Below are 18,558 nucleotides of genomic sequence, written 5' to 3' on the forward strand. Positions count from 1 at the left end.
AGTTTATAATTATAAAAGGCTAATTTATCATTAGGAAATCCCTTTTGCAATTGTTAGCATGGCCTTCTTTAGACTAGTTGAGTATCTGGAGCATCAACATTTGTGGATTCAATTACAGGCTCAAAATGGCCAGAAACAAAGTCTATTCTTGTTCTGAGAAAATAAGGCTATTCCATGCAAGAAAGTGACAAGAAACTGAAGATCTCGTACAACTCTGTGTATTCCTCCCTTCACAGAACAGCGCAAACTGGCTCTAACCAGAATAGAAAGAGGAGTGGGAGGCCCCGGTGCACAACTGAGCAAGAGGACAAGTACATTAGAAGGCCAGCATCCCGGAGTCGCCTTTTCACTGTTGACGTTGAGACTGGTGTTTTGCAGGTACTATTTAATGAAGCTGCCAATTGAGGACTTGTGAGGCGTCTGTTTCTCAAACTAGACACTGATGTGTATATATATATATATATATATAACTGTATGGAAATATGGATACTGCTCAACCCTACCAGGCACCATTAAAATCAGAAGTGCCTAGTTGAGATAGAAAGGTGATTTGATACGATCTTTGCTGTCTTATTGCGACTCTGCTTGTTTTTTTTGTGTGACCTGTGAAGCGGGGCTCAGCTGTGTTGCTGGTGTTAGCTGCTTCTAAATCAGTTTTGTTTCCCAGCCAGGTGCTGCTCAGAGAGCTTTTTCCTATCAACACAGCCCTTCCCCTGTGGAGCCACGCAGGTTGCGGGAAAAAACTTCTTCCCAGTAAGTCAGATCCTTCTCCGACAGGATAAATGTCAGACGGACAGCACCACGTGCTACCCTCCCTAACTTTTACTGTGTCCATGGCAACCAAGTTGGAGAGCACAGCGGGTTTTGCTGTCAAAATATGTATCTTGACTAAAAGCACAAGGGATATAAAAGGACAGCAAGAGAGCAACATGGAGCTTAAAAGTGTCAGAGGAATGTGGCTTTGAGGTTCTTTTACATGCTACCACAGTGCAGTGTGAGCCCACACACAAAGAACAGATTTATGCTTGGCCTGAAACTCACCCCAGTATTTTCTAGACTTCAGTTGAATCACGAACTTGTCATAGACTGAACGCTGAACCGCATTCCATTGCAGGTTTTTAACATGTTATTTACCTTGAGGCAATGTGTGTCTGCTGAAGGGATGATGACAATAGTGAGAATTAATTATTACTGCAGCCTTGCTTTTATGGGTTACAGAAATACTGTACCTGATAACCTTATTGACAATGCTCATATTGTTTTAAAAACCATATTCAGCCGCCATCGCTTTCATCAGGTCTTCATGTGCTGTTTTTAATTCAGCTCAGTTTTTCTCTCAACGTTAAGTATTTTTCAACTCAAGGAGGAAGGATAGGCCTACGCTCATGTTTTAATGAACAATTTCATTTGTACTCTGTCTATGTGACACTGCGACTACCTCCAGTCAAAAGGGCAAAAGTTGTTCTCCAGTCGTTATGGATAAACAGTTCATGTTATCTACAGACTCTTTTGATGTGAGGAAGTGTATTGAATAAGTGGTATATATTATTAGGAAGGACTTCCCCCCTCGGGCTGGCACTATGAAATTGACATTAATGAGAATTGAGCTGTGGGAGAAAGATATGACCGTTCAACTTTGCCTGACTCTCTCATCGTAGGTGAACTCTTGAGTCTACAAAACTGTTAGCTAGCAAAAGTAAACTTTTCAGTACTTATAATTATTATTATTATTATTATCATCTTCCAAACATAACACACGTAGCATTTATATTACATACATTTGAAACTGCACAGCTTGCTTAAAATTTCACAGCAGGGTAGGAAACAGCCTAGTGTCAGTCAACCCATACCATCATATGCTACTATGTAAAAAATGGATTGTACACTGACATTTGAATCCCTTAGCGCAGTATCTGTCTGAATTACAGTGCCTTCAGAAAGTATTCACACCCCTTAATTGTTTTCCACATTTTGTTGCGTTACAAAGTGGGAGTAAAGTGTATTTAATTGTAATTTTTGGTCAATGATCTACACAAAATACTGTCAGTGGAAGAAATTTTCAACGAAATATAGCACTGATATATGTTGATTAGATAAGTATTCAACGCCCTGAGTCAATACATGTTAGAATCACTTTTGGCAGCGATTTACAACTGTATCTCTAAGAGCTTTGCACACCTGTATTGTACAATATTTTCCCATTTATTATGTTTAAAACTCTTCAAGCTCTGTCAAGTTGGTTGTTTGCTAGACAGCAATTTTCAAGTCTTGCCATAGACTTTCAAGCCAATTTAAGTGTAAACTATAACTCGGCCACTCAAACTTTCAACGTCGTCTTGGTAAGCAACTCCTGTGTATATTTGGCATTGTGTTTTAGGTTATTGTCCTCCTGAAAGGTGAATTTGTCTCCCAGTGTCTGTTGGAAAGCAGAATGAATCAGGTTTTCCTCCAGGATTTTGCCTGTGTTTAGCTCTATTCCGTTACTTTTTAAACAAACAAAAACTCCCTAGTCCTTGACGATGACAAGCATACCCATAACATGCAGCCACCACCATGCTTGAAAATATGAAGAGTGGTACTCAGTGATGTGTTCTGTTGGATTTGACCCAAAACATAACGCTTTGTATTCAAGACATAAAGTACATTTCTTTGCCATAATGTTTGCAGTTTACGCTAGTGCCTTGTTGCAAACAGGATGCATGTTTTGGAATAGTTTTGTTCTGTACAGGCTTCCTTCTTTTCACTCTGTCATTTGGTTAGCATTGTGGAGTAACTACAACGTTGTTTGTCCATCCTTTCTCCGATCACAGCCATTCAACTCTGTAACTGTTTTAATGTCACCATTGGCCTCATGGTGAAATCCCTGAGTGGTCTAATTCCTCTCCGGCAACTGAGTTAGGAAGAACGCCCGTATGGTTGTAGTTACTGGGTGTATTAATACACCGTCCAAAGTGTAATTAATAACTTCACCATGCTGAAAGGATTATTCAAAGTCTGCTTTTTTCTTTTTGTCCCCATCTACCAATAGGTTCTCTTCTTTTCGATGCATTGGAAAACCTCCCTGGTCTTTGTAGTTGAATCTGTGTTTGAAATTCACTGCTCGACTGAGGGACGTTACAGATAACAGTATTTGTGGGGTACAAAGATTGTGTTAAACACTATTATTGCATACAGAGTGAGTCCATGCAACTTATTATGTGACTTATCAAGCACATTTTTACTCTTGCCATAACAAAGGGGTTGAGTACTTCCTGACTCATGATATTTCAGCTTTTCATTTTGTATCAATTTGTAAAGAATTCTAAAAACATAATTCCACCTTGACATGGGGTATTGTGTGTAGGCCAGTGTCACTAAATCATTTCAAATTCAGGCTGTAACACAACAAAATGTGAAAAAAGTCAAGGGGTGTGAATACTTTCCGAAGGCCCTGTAAGTGTGATAAGCATACCCTTCCAGCATTACGTCACTGAATGTAACACAACACCCACACTTGATCTAACTTCAGGTTTAATTTCCGCACAATATTTCTCACTGTGTTACGCAAGACGAGAGCCGTGCTGTTCACTTTCCCAAGCTCATCATGGTTCATCTTTAACAAGAAAAACTCACACTAGCTGACATTTTATACATACAACTCATTCATTCTGTTATCGAGGAATAATAGTTTGATCATCCATACTTCAGTTCACAAATGGCCACTTACAGATTAATTGTATTGTTGCCGAATACTCTGGTTTTATATGCAGGTTTACAGTCGAGCTTTTTTCCCCCCTGAAAGATTAACACACATGCAATTTGGATTCAATTACTATAATTACTTTATTCCCATGGCCTGACTGCGATACAGAGATGGTCCATGACTTTTTTTCTGTCCCCTTGCGGAAGAGGCTTAAGAGCCAAATCCAATTAGTTGACTTAATATTCACATTAGAGTGTTGGGGATCCAGCCTGGATGTGGTCAATCGGAATGAACTGTGGCATTCATACTGTATATGGATTCATTACCGTTCTAGACTCTATAGGCCCTTTTTGTTTGGATCTACTGTTTACGTTACTATATACCGTACCTGCAGGGATGCTGAGGGAAGGGAACAAAGGGACGGAGATAATAGTGAATGGTAATATTACACAGTTTCAGTTAGACTGTGGTGTATGTTCTCGTAAATGCTTTGATTCGGTCGGATGGTCTTTGAGTTTCTTTGCGCTGCCTGGAGAAGTTGAAGGCTCTTGGGTTTCCTCAAAGTTGCATGGTTTAACAAAAGTTGCACTGTACATCCATCGTCTGTTTCTAGGGTTTCAAGGAGAAAGGCTTACATGTGATCTCCCATGCTGTCTCCCTGTGATGGCGTATACCAGTACGGGGATTCTTATCAAGGGAACCCAGCCAACATGTCCCTATAATATGAAGATAATCTCAAACATTGGCAGCGTATTGACAGTAGCAGCTATTCGATTCCATTAGCCGATACGAGCCACTTGAGTGCCTGAAGTTGGGCCGATCAGATTGCGGTGACACCGCCATTTCCTTGGACTTGACGTGTCAAAGCATAAATCTGTTTACTAAGCTGCAGTGTGTGGTGACAGCAGATTACACTGATAGTGACATGGGCAGCCAACCTTTTAATGACTTATGAAGCCATTAACTTTTATTTAAGGAGACCGAACACACAGTGAGCACCACACAGACTGGCAATGAATGTCGTTCTAAGAGGTATTTCGACAGCAAGCAGGTACGTCCATGCATGGGCAGTATGGAATACTGATTTGCATAATATATGAGGATATACTACATGTATGGTACAAGTGCTGCAGTAGATATGACACCAAACTTGAGCGTTTTGAAGTCATTGGTGGTCCAGTCAGTTGTTTTCATTCAATTAATGTCTGGCAAACTTCAAATTCCATTGGACTGTCTGCCTTCCGTCTACCTACTGAGTAAGGTCAGGAACACACTAGGTGTAGAGCTGAATTGGATGTGAGATTGAAAGAGGCCTCCACCACTGAGAGGTTGTGTTTGCAGGTCTGAATACTAATCTACACAGGGATCTCCAAGGATACGAGCCAGGGCATCACACACACTGGGGGATCATGGGAAAAAGCTTTAATTTGCTCCCCTTGTGCAGCTTAAGACATTTCCCCTCGGATATAAGCAGATTACGGAAGTGGTATTGCTCAGTGTAAAGTAGCAGCAGGTAGATAATAAGATACTGTACCACTTACCATTTACTTTGCAGGGTTTAATGTTCCGGGCTTGATCCCTGTGTCATTGTTTGTTTGGATTCGCTGTGTGGAGGCACGTTTTCATTGGCAGCTTGGCATTTTGAATGGGTCCCTTAGGCTGCCAGAGGGTAACAATGGCTAGCAGGTGGTTGCTGCTTTTCAGGGATTTAAGCCTTACCTCCAGCCAAAACAGCTACTTAACCTATTAATGCCTAGATGAGAGGAATAGTAAGCAGCTTCTGCTACTGTTTGATGGACAGTTGGATTGGCTAAAATACTAGCATGAGGCTTCAGTCAGAAGTAAAGTACAGGGTGGCCGTCACAACCTTCAGAAAGGACACCAAGCAAAATAAAGGTGTGTGTGTGTAAAACACAGCTATGAAATCGAAAAATATTTAGATATGGGAATTGACGAAGTCCCTTTGAGGCGTATGGGTTAAGTTGTATTAATGAGAACGCAACATCGTTTGCAGTGCTGTGGTTCGTTCTGTAACTCGTGGCCTGCAGAGGAAAGGAGAGTGGGAGTCCTCCGCCCGCTGAAGGTTCGGAGCACAGCTGGCAGAGCAGTGATTTAAAGCAGTAACGAAGCTCACAGCAACATGGCGACTGACTCAAAATACTGCCGGCTAATTGACTGCTCCGAGTGGTGCTGCAATTCGGTCACGCCTTGTGCCGCCAGGATAGAGAAACTCAACCGACTGAGTGAACCTGCTCCCAGAGACGAATGAGTTCACCCTCATCACGCAACGTGGGGACATTTTAAGAAGCAGGCAATGTTCACACTCAATATGCATAATATTGTTACAGCGTGCTGGTAAAGTAAGCAGGGCTATGTAGAGCAATATAACTCCCTTGTTTTCTCAAATATGCTAGGTACTATTCTCTTCAAATAGATCCCCCAGTAGCCTACAGTGATTTTGTGTTTGACTTCAATTGGTAAAAGGGGCTTCCCCATGGGGCCATAGAGGGGGTGTTGAACAAACTCATGCTGTGTTCACAGGACACATCCATGTCCCCAGAGTACCCATTTACTATGTGAAACAGTCAATACCAAGTCAAAAGGAAAATCCATCAGAATTGGGAGTTGTAGTGTCCATATCAATAGTAGCCTCCTACTCAAAGAACCTCTGGCCATTTGAGTTCACATGGTTAAAGTACCATACATCTGTGCCAGTTTTGCCCTTGAGCAGATAAAACCAAACCTGAAAATCTTTGCAATTGAAATGACTGTTAAACTAGATAAAAAGTGGTTCATAAATTGGCAACCACAGAGCTCAGATTATGTAATATATGAAACCTGCAGATGCATCTGACTCATTGAAAATGTATATTTGGTTTGTGGATATATTTTTGATTTTAGCCCTCAGCGTACATGCATCACACACAAACTTCCTTGGGTATAACCTTTAAAATAAAATAAAAAGCATTTTATGTCTATTGGTGAAAGAATGAAAAGTAGAAATAAGCCTACCTTGTCCAACTATAGCACCACATATAATGAAAACAAAGACTCCTCTTACCAGAATGGATTTTTGTTGGCCAATGAAAAAGCCCAGGAATTAAGATCTGGAAATGATGTACATTTGACGTATTTTTTGTATTTGAGTCATTTAGCATACACTCTTATCCAGAGCGACTTAGTTAGTGCGTTCATTTTAAGATACAGTAGCTAGGTGAGACAACCACATCAGTCATAGTAAGCAACAACAAAAAATCCTCAATAAACTAGCTATCAACAACATCAGTGCAAGTAAGAAAAGACAAGTGCAAGTGTTGCTTGTGTTTTTTCTCCAGTTTTTCTTGGTTTTTTTTTGGGGGGGGCGTGCTGTGGGATTAATCAAGATCATGTTTTGGTCATCAGGTCACTAGCCCAGTGTAAACCCACTGTGTCGGTGAGGCAGCTAAACCACAAACAGAGACAGGCATTCACTTCTGTTGGATTCACTTCTCAAGTTTGGGGTGGATTTATAGCTCTGGCCACTCAGCTGACCGTGTATGGGTGCGTGGGAGTTGTATTGGGGAGTCTGGACATCCCAGTCAGGCCCAGGACAGGACTCACTTCTATTATCACCAGACAGCAGGATCTCTTTATCTCCTGCCATGCACAGAGTACTTCAATCTGGCAGGCTTGTGGGCAACCCAGTCACACTGGCACAGCATCACAGCCCAGGCTTTGGAGTGGACTGAGCAGGCCCGGCAGCCCTGGGCAGCGCTGAACTCCTGACCCTCTCTGTCTTGGAGACGAGTGTCACAGCTCTGTAATCCCCTAATCCTTTTTTCACAACACATTTTTCTGAACATAAAATGTGTGATGTAATAAAGGTACGCGTTTAGAGACCTTTGGGTAGACAACTCTGTCCTTGGCATCTTTAAGGGGGACATTCCTTGTGTCTGCGTGGTTGTCTATAAGAGGAAAGGAGGAGAAGAGGAGTGGGCTCGCTTTAACGGTTATTATTTGCCATCTGCTGTTGCCGCAGCTGCCTCCTCCTCAGCCGCTGTGCTGTGTGAAACGAGCCTGTTCACCATGTAAAACTGAGAGATCAGGCAGAGCGGAGTGCAGCTGAGCAAGTGACCGGCTAATCCCCTTAACACATGGGACGGACGGTGCAGGCACCAGCTCTAATTGATTCTGAAATGACTTGGGCTCTATCTGGGCGGAAATGAAATGTTTGCGATTTCTGTTTAAGGAGCCAGGATCTGGGATTTGTCTTCTGTTCGATGTAGATGACTCTCTCGATCTCCAGAATCAGATAAGAGATCCAGATTAGTTATGATGCGTTGGATGTATATGCGTGTATATTTCACTCTTTGCAGGTCCCTATATACATCTTGAGACCTACTTAATTTCCTCTGGAGATGGTGGATTTTCATCCACCAGATTCTTTTCTCTCTAGTTCCCGTCACGTATTTATTGAATCCTCTTTCAGAGGCTGGGAGGCAGAAAATGATATTAGGATGGTTCCTATGAGAGATGTTCTGTGTGTCAAACTTGCCTCGTTTCTTATCTCCATCTAACCCAGTGACTGATTAGGCTGTCAGAATTCTTTTCAGACATCTCAATACTTCCTGTTACAACGTCCCAATTTCAAAGCGTCTAGTGTTATCAAACAGACGTGTTCTCAAATCCGTCTTCTCACAGTGTCCTTATAGTGTCCACACATCAAGCTTTGCGTTGCTCAGCGTGACATATTATGCCGATTTTTCACCTGTCACACATTCAGCAGTTGTAGCAAGGTAGATGGTCGCTTGCACTGCTTCATAGATGAATAAAATACAGCAAATGCATAACGCCTCCATATATTTACGGTATCAATTTCTTAACGGTTAAAAGGATAAAAATCAGCAGTTACTGAGGCCCCTGAAGTCCAAACTTCGGCATGACTTATTTAGAAGCCTTTTGACTGCAGATTTGTCAATTTGAGGATAGTGGAGTGGTACTGCCAAGTTAACTCCCCCTACTGGGAGCCTGACACACTGCAGGGGACAGTTTAGCCTGCCCTCTCTGTCTGCACACGCACATCTTCACATGCCTCTACTACCAATTGAATTAGCTCACACTGCACGCAATGTGCCCAACTGTGTGCAGTTTTGCATCCATCTCTAACCAGTATAGCTATTGTAACTGATCAATGTACTATTCTGTGCATGTCCCCGTAACGATTGGTCTGTTTAAAGTGATGACTTGTGACACTATTGAATGGCTGTCACTATGTTAGTAGTATTACATGGAAATATCGTTATTTGTTTGCGTGTCCGTTTTTATGTGATCATTTTCATTACGGTGTTGACACAACGCGACTAAGTGTTTAACAGTGACACACACAGGGTTGAGACAACACGTTGAACGGTACAAAAACACCTCAAGCTGATCCGAAGTTGTTTCTCATGGTAAATCACGTCATCCAGCAGCAACAACCCTCTCATTTTAAAACATTATGCATCGAAACAACATAGGAATGTTTCAAAGTGATCTACACATAAGAGAGACAATTTATCAATGTCTCATTTATCTATTTGGTTAGAGGGAGGCTACCATAGATGAAATAAGTTGTAGACATCAATGCAAAGCACAAAATGATTAAACCCCAAACCTACATCCCTATACTGTCATCTTGTTTCTTTTCAGGAGTAAATGTACAATAGCACTGTCGATGTTTAGAATGTGACACAGATGCCATCCTATGCCAATTGTCTAAGGGAGGTAAAACTCATTAAAAGTTATCTTTTTAAAGTGATTAATCCTACACGGGCTAATCCCCTTGTCAGAACCTGGCTTAAATAGAGTAACAAACGCTCCCAGTGGGATTACAAGGAGTGAAAGGCTGACCTAGGACCCAGGAACTGTAGGGGATACAGTCTTAATCATCAGGACAAATTGTCTCGGCTGCTCATTAACAAACACATCTCTTTTCAACCAACCTTGTATGCCAACAAATTAGCTAACTCACCTCGGTAAAAGACTCATTCATTTGACTCCCTCCCTCTGTCCCACTAGAGTGTGGCCCACTGCTTGTAGCTGACCTTTCACAGGGCTTACAGGACCTGAACTAACGGGAAGCATTGAACAAAACTCCATGTTAGATGAACACATCTTTGTACTGAGCAAAATGAAGACATACAGACCTCTGAAATAAGTTTCTTTTAGATGTCTTGTTCGTGGTCCCATGTCTAGAATAAATACAAAGATTACCAATACCACCTACATGTTTGCATTGATGCCCATCTGTCAGAATAAAACCACAAAAAAACCACTCCAATGAGGATATGTGCTGAAATAAGAATTCTTCATCCGTCATCCTAAACAAAATCAACCGAAAACATTCAGCTGACCCTTGGGTGACCTCTCTTGTGTGTTGAGATTTTAATTTGAAATGTATGGCCTGTGTGGTGACGGTGCCAGTGGCGGTAATCTGTTACACATCCCCGGTGTGGTACAAAGGCCTCTGTCAACAACGCAATAGGGGGCTGTCTCCGGCACAGCGCTATCTGCAGAGCTCGACGCCTTCGAGATGAAATGTTTTTTTATTTTGAGAAAACAAACAAATAAATAAATAAAATGTAAATATTACCACTACAGAGGGCGAAACCGGGAACCTTCTTCCCTGAGACGATGGTAACGGCTCAAAGTGTATCACAGTAAACAAAGGTTTTAAGATGTTATGGGTATGAGTAGAATTAAACTTGTAATTACTGAAATAAGTCTCTTATCCAAAAGGTATCAAAGACTGGTCTTTTGACATGTAATATTCACCAAATCGGTAGAGAGATAAGATCTAAGAGACTCATTTTTCGATTTATATCCGAATTTAACGTCACCTGCTTATTTCCAGGAAGCCATCACAGATTTCCCCTCTAAATGTTATTAAAGAGTCATGATTACATAAATGCAGTCTTCAGCCTGATACCTTTGATACCTGCCATTCATACCAATGATTTGGATTCTATTCAGGGTTATCAATCTTGGCCTTTTTATCTGTTTTTCAAATTTAATTAACGTCAATCCCACAAATGTCTCAGTCTAAAGGGATTTATTGCAACCTGCCTGAAATATCCCCCTCCCAGTAAGTCTGCTGCCTGCCATCTTTGAGTGGAATCCCAAGCAACAATAATTAATCCCCTTGAAATGGAGTTCCATCGTGTTACCTTGAATTAGGGTGCTAATAAGAAGTCAATCATGAGGATCAGCAGGATCTACTGCAGCTCCGAGAAAAACGTTAATCGCACCCAAGAAGAGATGCCACATCTAATCGCACAGTGGAAAGGGTATTCGTATGAACCTGAAGTGGTAGATGGTAAAATATAGAGTTTTGATAAAGGGATTAGTCCGTCAGCCCATGTATAAATGGTTACAGTGATCTGACGAAAGGCTAGCGGATGTCTCACCATGCTCAGTAGCTGGGCCACGGAGGGATCCTGTCTGTCTCTCTCTCTCTCTATGATAACGGTTCATTCTCACATACCTCTGACCCACTTGGGCAAAAGGGAAGGAACTGTTCCATTATTACCTAATACAGATAAGATGACAGCTTCTCATCGGGTTTGGGCCAGCAGGTATTCACCGTTCCATTGATGATAACACTCTCCCACTGTAAAATTAGGAACACGAACTAGCAATTGGAGTTAAAAGGGATGTTTGTTTTACCTTTCTTGTAAAGGGAAATAATAACTGTCTCAGCATCAACAAAACACTGGTTTTAATCAGCCAGCTATCCCTAATGGCCATGAACGCAGCACAGGGAAGCCCACCCCATTTGTTTGTAATCAAACATCAGAGAAAACAAACAGATTGTGAAAACAAAGCTATTAGAAGCATATGTATTGGTAAACCAGAACAAATGCATAGCGATGTTTGACTGTTTGTGTATGCAAACAAGTCCATGATTCAAAGCATGTGGATATAGATCCGTAGAATCCAAGCTTGTCTCAATCTACTTACACACAACATCTAACACACAGGTAATGACCTAGAAGGTGGCTGTAGGGCGTTATGTGTCAATAAGAAGATCAACACGTTGTTTATTACCAATTTCCTATGTCCAAAAAGCTGTGGAAATGCATGCCCGTTTACGTGTGTGTGTGTGTGTGTGTGTGTGTGTGTGTGTGTGTGTGTGTGTGTATATCATCACACATTGGCTCCTGACACCGTGGTGCTATTAGTGGGCTGATGGGAACAGGAAGTGATAAAACTAGAGCACCACACAAATAGTTTTGTTCAGCTATTCCATCTGTATGGAGGAAATTGAAGAGTTAACCCAACCAGTTTAACAGATGCTTGTCAAAATTAGAGGACTAGTGTTTCATTGGATAATGCCGATAGGCTACATAGATACAGTCTAACTATGATTGGATACTATTATCACCTATTGGCTTCGATTCTCACTGCCAGTGTTAGTCTAGTTACTTTTTTTTTTTAAGTACTCTGTAAAATGCTATACTTTTAGATATAGCATATTTGAAAAGTTTGTGAGCATTTCATAATTTGCAATGTGTGAAACCAGTACTTTGGGACAAATTTATGGCTGAGCTACGTCAAATCTAAATTGGATGGAATGTGTGAACATTGCTCTTGTTGACCCCCATGAGTTTTGCTAAAATGGAACACCTTGTGAAATCTTGCCGGAGACCGTGAGACATTTTCCAATCTGGAAACGTGTTGCACACTTGGACAAGAGGTAAAAACCTGAACAGGTCTCAGATTAACACTTCCCGGAAATAGTAACTGGCAGTAACATATGCAGAAAATGTCAGTGCATAAGCCTGCAATGGAGTTGGCAATAACACTAAGCCAGTCCATAGTGAGAATGGACCACCTGGAGGAAAATTGAGTGAGCAGGGAACTAAGTGTGGAATTGACTGAACTGAAATTATTTAATTAGCTGTATTGAGTCCCCCATTGTCCCTTCAGAGTACACCTGAAGCCTATGTTTGAGCTGGGTACAAAAGAGAGCCAGCGAATGAGGAAAAAAAAGACTGTCTGGCTGACTGGAATGGTAAAGGCCCGCAAGCCAATTAGTCAGGACTGTGTTTGAGATGGCATGGGGCTGAAGCACACCTTCCATTTCTTGCCCTCTCTCCCTCTCTGTCTCTCCCTCTCTGTCTCTCCCTCTCTGTCTCTCCCTCTCTGTCTCTCCCTCTCTGTCTCTCCCTCTCTGTCTCTTGCCCTGTCTCCCACTCTCTCTCTCTCCCTCTTTGTCTCTCCCTCTCTGTCTCTCCCTCTCTGTCTCTTGCCCTGTCTCCCACTCTCTTTGTCTCTCCCTCTCTGTCTCTCCCTCTCTGTCTCTCCCTCTCTGTCTCTCCCTCTCTGTCTCTTGCCCTGTCTCCCACTCTCTCTGTCTCTCTACCACCCCCCACACACACACACGGGTGATGTGAGGTTATTTTTATTTTTGAGGGTTGATCACTCGGTGCTTGAGAGCTGACACATTTTTCCAATAAATCTTAGCTTACTGTTTCATATAATCCACACAGTCAGAGATGATGTAAGAACCTAATCTACATATCCCTTGTGAAACTGCAATCTTAGAACAGTATACACCAAATGCTGATTATATTGCTGTTGATATTGAGAAGACCAAATGTTTTTTTTGTCTTTTTATTTATTTTTCCTGTTAAGATTTGGCAGCCTTCAAATATGTTTAAGTCATTTTATTTGGGTTAAAAGATTTTGCGAAACACATCCAGTCCAAACACATCCTGACCCCTCTGCTTTGATTGGTGACCCCGGGGGGGGATTGCCGGACCCCGGGGCTGATCCCACACTTCACCACATTGCCTCCTGCTGACCACACACACACCACAAACCCATGAACTTGCCCTGGATTAGAGTGTTGATGTCTGCATCTCAACACTGTCAATCTGCACTACAGACAGCCAGGAAAGGATGCTCCGGCCCAGGAGCTGCCTGCCACCACCATCACCCCTTAGCTGCACCCCAAATGGCACCCTATTCCCTAATTGGTGCAGTACTACTGCCAAAGTAGTGCACTATGTAGAGAATAGAGTGCCATTTGGGACGTAACCCATACCAATCGCCTGAGTCACCCAGAGTCCACACTGTCACTCCACCTAGGTATCAGCAACACGGCTGGAAAGGAGGGTCTCGCTTTCTGTCCACGTAACTGCTGTTAAAAAAAAACAGACGCCTGCTGTAGAAATCCGTGAGCTGATTAGTGAAACGGCTGCCATAGTTCATCCATGAATTCAATGCTAGAGCCAGGTTTCTAGCACTTAAATCCTCTGTCGTGACTTAAACGTGTTGGACTGTGTAGTAGTACGTAATGGGGATGTGGAGACCTACAGTAGCTCAGTAATGGGGCCTGAGGGGGTTCGGTCCCAGATGGCACTGCACTGTACTCCACTCTAACTGTAAGAGTGCAAACGAGATCTTACGCAACAGAACACAATAGATGCTGATCGCTACGTATGTCTCAGTATATGCAGGTGTCTGCACAATACTGTAGCTAATTACTGTAATACTGTCATATTGAAACCCTCATTTGATTTATATTTCAGCACTGCGTGGGCTATAGGCTACACAATGGTTTTGATAGAGAAGACCCACATCTCGCTGTAGTGCGCTCTTTCTCTCTTCTCAACCAATTGGCAAGATCATTGAGGGTGATTACTGTTATTGTCCTAAAATTGGCTTGAGAACAGGGGGAATGAATGATCATTAGAGATATAATTGAAAAGCACCTAGCACTCTGTCTGGTGGGCTAAACTGCTGCCAGAACTCTGATAGGTTGCATGTTGATAGAATTGTTAAACTTATTCATCATAATTACCCCTAAGCCCCCCCCCCCCCCCCCCCCCCCACACACACACACACACACACACACACACACACACAAAGTAACAACTTCAACCAGATCGGGTCATTATATTATATAGTAATCATTTCGCTTTACCTTAGCATATACAGTACATGTACCTTTTTGAAAGAGAATCGAGATTTGTAACACTTCAGAGCTGGGGAACAAGACAGCGCCAAACAAACATTATTTATTTCAAAGAGAAAATGTCATATATTAATAGATACTCACTCTGTGGAGCTGTGTATTGTGTGCTCTCTACCTTAGTGTCAATCTGGGACATTAAATGCCAACCAGGCCTCTCCTGCTGAAAAATGCATTGACATGGCTGCTGTTATATCTGTTTATGTACCTCCATCTTTCGACTCTAGCATTTTTAAAGCTTCTGAGCTACATCAGATCATTCCTTCTCTGTGTGGTTGGACATAGATCTGTTCATAGGAGTACTGGATGTCTTGTGAATTTTGAGGTTGTTTCAAATTGTGCATTTCATCTCGAGAGCGAAGACGCACCGGATATTCGGGTAATTTGACTAAATTCTGTAATTTGTCTTCTACTGAGGAGAGAGTGCACTTTCCTTTTATAAAAGCTTCACACGTTTTAGTCAAGTGCACAGACGGTGGCTAGAAGTACCTGTCATCTTCACCTTTTCCAGTAGTTCCTCTAGGCATTGTTAATAAACGGCAGGCCGTAACCTGTGAGTGTACAGGAGATGAAGTCATCATCAATTCAGTGTCGTAAAAGGCTCTGCGTGGTCAATCCGGCTACTGCAGTGGCCGTACAGTATTTACTGTGATGCTGCCTCCGCAGAAGGTCGGAGCAAACATCCATTAAGCGTTTCGCAGAGCTGGCTGTTAAGGACGTTGTCAAGGAAGTGTGTTTGTGTTTTATACAGCACCTCCAGTCAACACCTACCGTCAACCAATCACGTCAATGCGGAGTAATACGAAGCCGCGGCGAAGCTTGATTTGGCCTCTACATGCCTCCGGTGGCTCCACAATTGCGTCTTACCCTCCATACAAAGCCACCGACCTCCTTTTCAGATTAAGCATAAATTGGCTTTAAGTGATTCATGTTCCTTCCAGCACCCACTCTAACAACCCTGCACATTGCAGCGAGTTGGCCAAAACAACCATCTGAATATCTACCATTGCAAATTAAAATAACAGCTTTTTGCGTCTGCAGTAATTCCACAGTGACAAACCGACGGGAACATTTCAGACATTTTTCTTCTTCCCCCAGCACCGCTGTTGCACTCATTAGAGCCATAAATAAAGTCTGTGCTAAAAAGCTGAGGGAAAAGCTGCATCATGTTCTCCTGTAGAATACAGACATCAACTTTCTCTTCCCCTCTATCCCCCTCTCCCCCTCTCCCCCACCACCATCAGTCTTTTTTTTCTTCCCCCCTTTCTGTTGGGTTTTCTTGTGAAGTTGGCACACTTAAAAGCTATCGGATTGACAGCGCTGTAGACTGAGAGGTCCTATTCATCTGCCTGGTGGAATTACGCAAGCATCTCTCTAGAGCACTACTTCAGAAACCAGCTCTCTTTACTTTAAATATCTGGCCTCTGTATGACACCCGCCAACAAGCAGGAAAAAAATATAGCTGTGAATCCTCCAAAATAATATACGTTCCCTCAACTAAAGAGGAGGAAAAGAAGGCGATAGTTTAACGCCGTATAATCTCACTTCACTAAAGCATCCTGCTAAATGAAATGACATCAGTGTTACTTTGTGAGATTGTCATCAGGAGTACGAGACTCTCTGGGAGAGACAAAGAGCATCTCACAGAAAGGTGTTTTTCCTCCCCGCGGACAGAAAAATAATCTACAACACAAACCTGGGGGGGTATTCTGGTGAAACCGGTACCATACGTCCACAAAGTGACAAATAAGAGCCCAGCGTATGCAAGGCTAATGAGTTTTCAGCTCCATTGTCCCCACGTCAGCGACATTGCTCCTTCTAAGGGAGGATTTGCCTCATTGTGGTTTAAGAGACGAGAGCGGGATGTTTTCTCTTGGTTCTCAGTAGTGTCATGTAGCTATGCTGCATCGTCTGAGCATGCTCAGTATCGACGGCCCTGTCCTCTGGGCCATGTGCAGTGCGTCGGCGCTGACCTGCCTGTCACACCAGCCCCTGTGCATTCAGGACCAGTTCACTGCTCTCATTATGTCATCCATCATGGCTGTCATCATCCTATCTCTAACAGTATCACAAACACAGTCTGTGTGTCAGAGTAGTTATCTAAACAGCGTCAGGGTGCTACAGTACAGCCTGGAGGGAAATATCTTACACAGGGCCCTAGTGCCGAGGCACCAGAGGGACATCTGTAAGCACTGTTGAGAAAAATCCCGTTTTGTCATAGTGTCTACATGACATTGGCTTGAAGTTTGATAAAACATGTAATGACAGTTCATGACACCTAACAGTAGATCACAACAGTAGGTCTCGTCCATAACAGAACCATGGTGCATTGTGCATCATTCTAGCCTACTGGCTAACAGACAATGGGCTTTTACCAAATGTGCTCCCAATTGTTACCAGGTGGATCTTGTTACAAATGTTTCACATAAAACATGTTTCAGGCATTGTCTCATGATGGGTAAACCAGTTTACTGACAATTACATTTAGTGAAGTAAGAAAAGATTAAGACCATCCAGCATAGATGCAATCAATGTGTTGCGACTTATGTTGCTTTGTTGTTTAAGCTGCTGCAATTACAACAGCAGGATTACAGGACTAATTGGACATAATAGTAATTGTAACTTAAACCGCCGAAGCCTCATTGGTATGAATAACATTTATTGAACAGAGCGAGGGCCGGTTTGTACAAACCTCTGTGCTCCTCTGAGCGGCCTGATGCTCTGGTGTTGTGAGGATGCAGTGCACTGATGTTGGAGGGTGTGTGAGGCTGATGTTGGAGGGTGTGTGAGGCTGATGTTGGAGGGTGTGTGAGGCTGATGTTGGAGGGGGTGTGAGGCTGATGTTGGAGGGGGTGTGAGGCTGATGTTGGAGGGTGTGTGAGGCTGATGTTGGAGGGTGTGTGAGGCTGATGTTGGAGGGTGTGTGAGGCTGATGTTGGAGGGGGTGTGAGGCTGATGTTGGAGGGGGTGTGAGGCTGATGTTGGAGGGGGTGTGAGGCTGATGTTGGAGGGGGTGTGAGGCTGGTGTGGGTGGACACAGCAGCAGTGCTCCGATCCCCCAGCGACCTGCTGCACCCTAACCCCCTTAGCAGAGGCACAGCAGCTGTTCCAGAGACAGATGAGTGTTGAGGAAGAGAAACCCCTCCGACCGCTTATCTCCTCCCTCATCCATCATCACTGACAGGTTGCCATCATTATTCATATTAAGAAAAAGCGTCCCATCAATACGGCAGACTGACATGTTCCCCAGTGAGCTGCTGTCTGTCTCTGTCTTTGTGTGTGGATGGACACTATAAATCTACTATCCATCACAGCATATCCAGAGGCAACATCTGACCGAAAAAAATCAACTGAGTATGAACATTACATTGAGTTGCTTGGAGTATAAGCGTTGATGAAAGTCAATTAGAGAAATAACAAAACATATATCTAGGAATTATTTTGATGTTGGCTGGCACCCACCTTTTTAATTACCATCGTATGGCGTGGTCCAAACAAATGAATATCTGAAACTGAAATATATTTATGAAATATTTCAACCGAGATAAACTAACAACCCACATAATACAGCATATCTACTGTATGTCCCCCCCCCCCCCCCGCTGATTATATGTGTTCGTTTTGAAGGGCCTTTCCTTGATGCGGATGTGACTGGAATGAGACTGTGTTTGAACTCTGAGCAGAACTTTGAAAGGAGTGCGATTCTCAGATGTAATCTCCTTCGCCTGGATGAAAGGCCCAGTAATAACGGACCATCTCCTGCTCATGAGGGCTTTTGGAGCAGGTCTGTAGCTTACAGGGAGATTACAATGGATTTACCACTGATCTCACACACTCCTATGCAAAAAAAAAAAAGAAAGAAAACTCCCACTCCAACGAA

General features: G+C 42.8%; 1 long non-coding RNA gene across 2 annotated transcripts in view; it reads left to right on the top strand.

Annotated features, from left to right (window-relative positions):
• Positions 1-18,558, top strand: part of LOC139583067 (uncharacterized) — a 67,176-nt gene that overhangs the window by 24,249 nt on the left and 24,369 nt on the right. For both annotated transcript variants that reach the window (XR_011676475.1, XR_011676476.1), the window contains exons 3-4: positions 237-378; positions 668-753. This is a non-coding gene — a long non-coding RNA (uncharacterized lncRNA). The remainder of the gene's footprint in view (positions 1-236; positions 379-667; positions 754-18,558) is intronic.

This window comes from Salvelinus alpinus, chromosome 8 (assembly GCF_045679555.1).
Source record: "Salvelinus alpinus chromosome 8, SLU_Salpinus.1, whole genome shotgun sequence".
Taxonomy (NCBI): domain Eukaryota; kingdom Metazoa; phylum Chordata; class Actinopteri; order Salmoniformes; family Salmonidae; genus Salvelinus; species Salvelinus alpinus.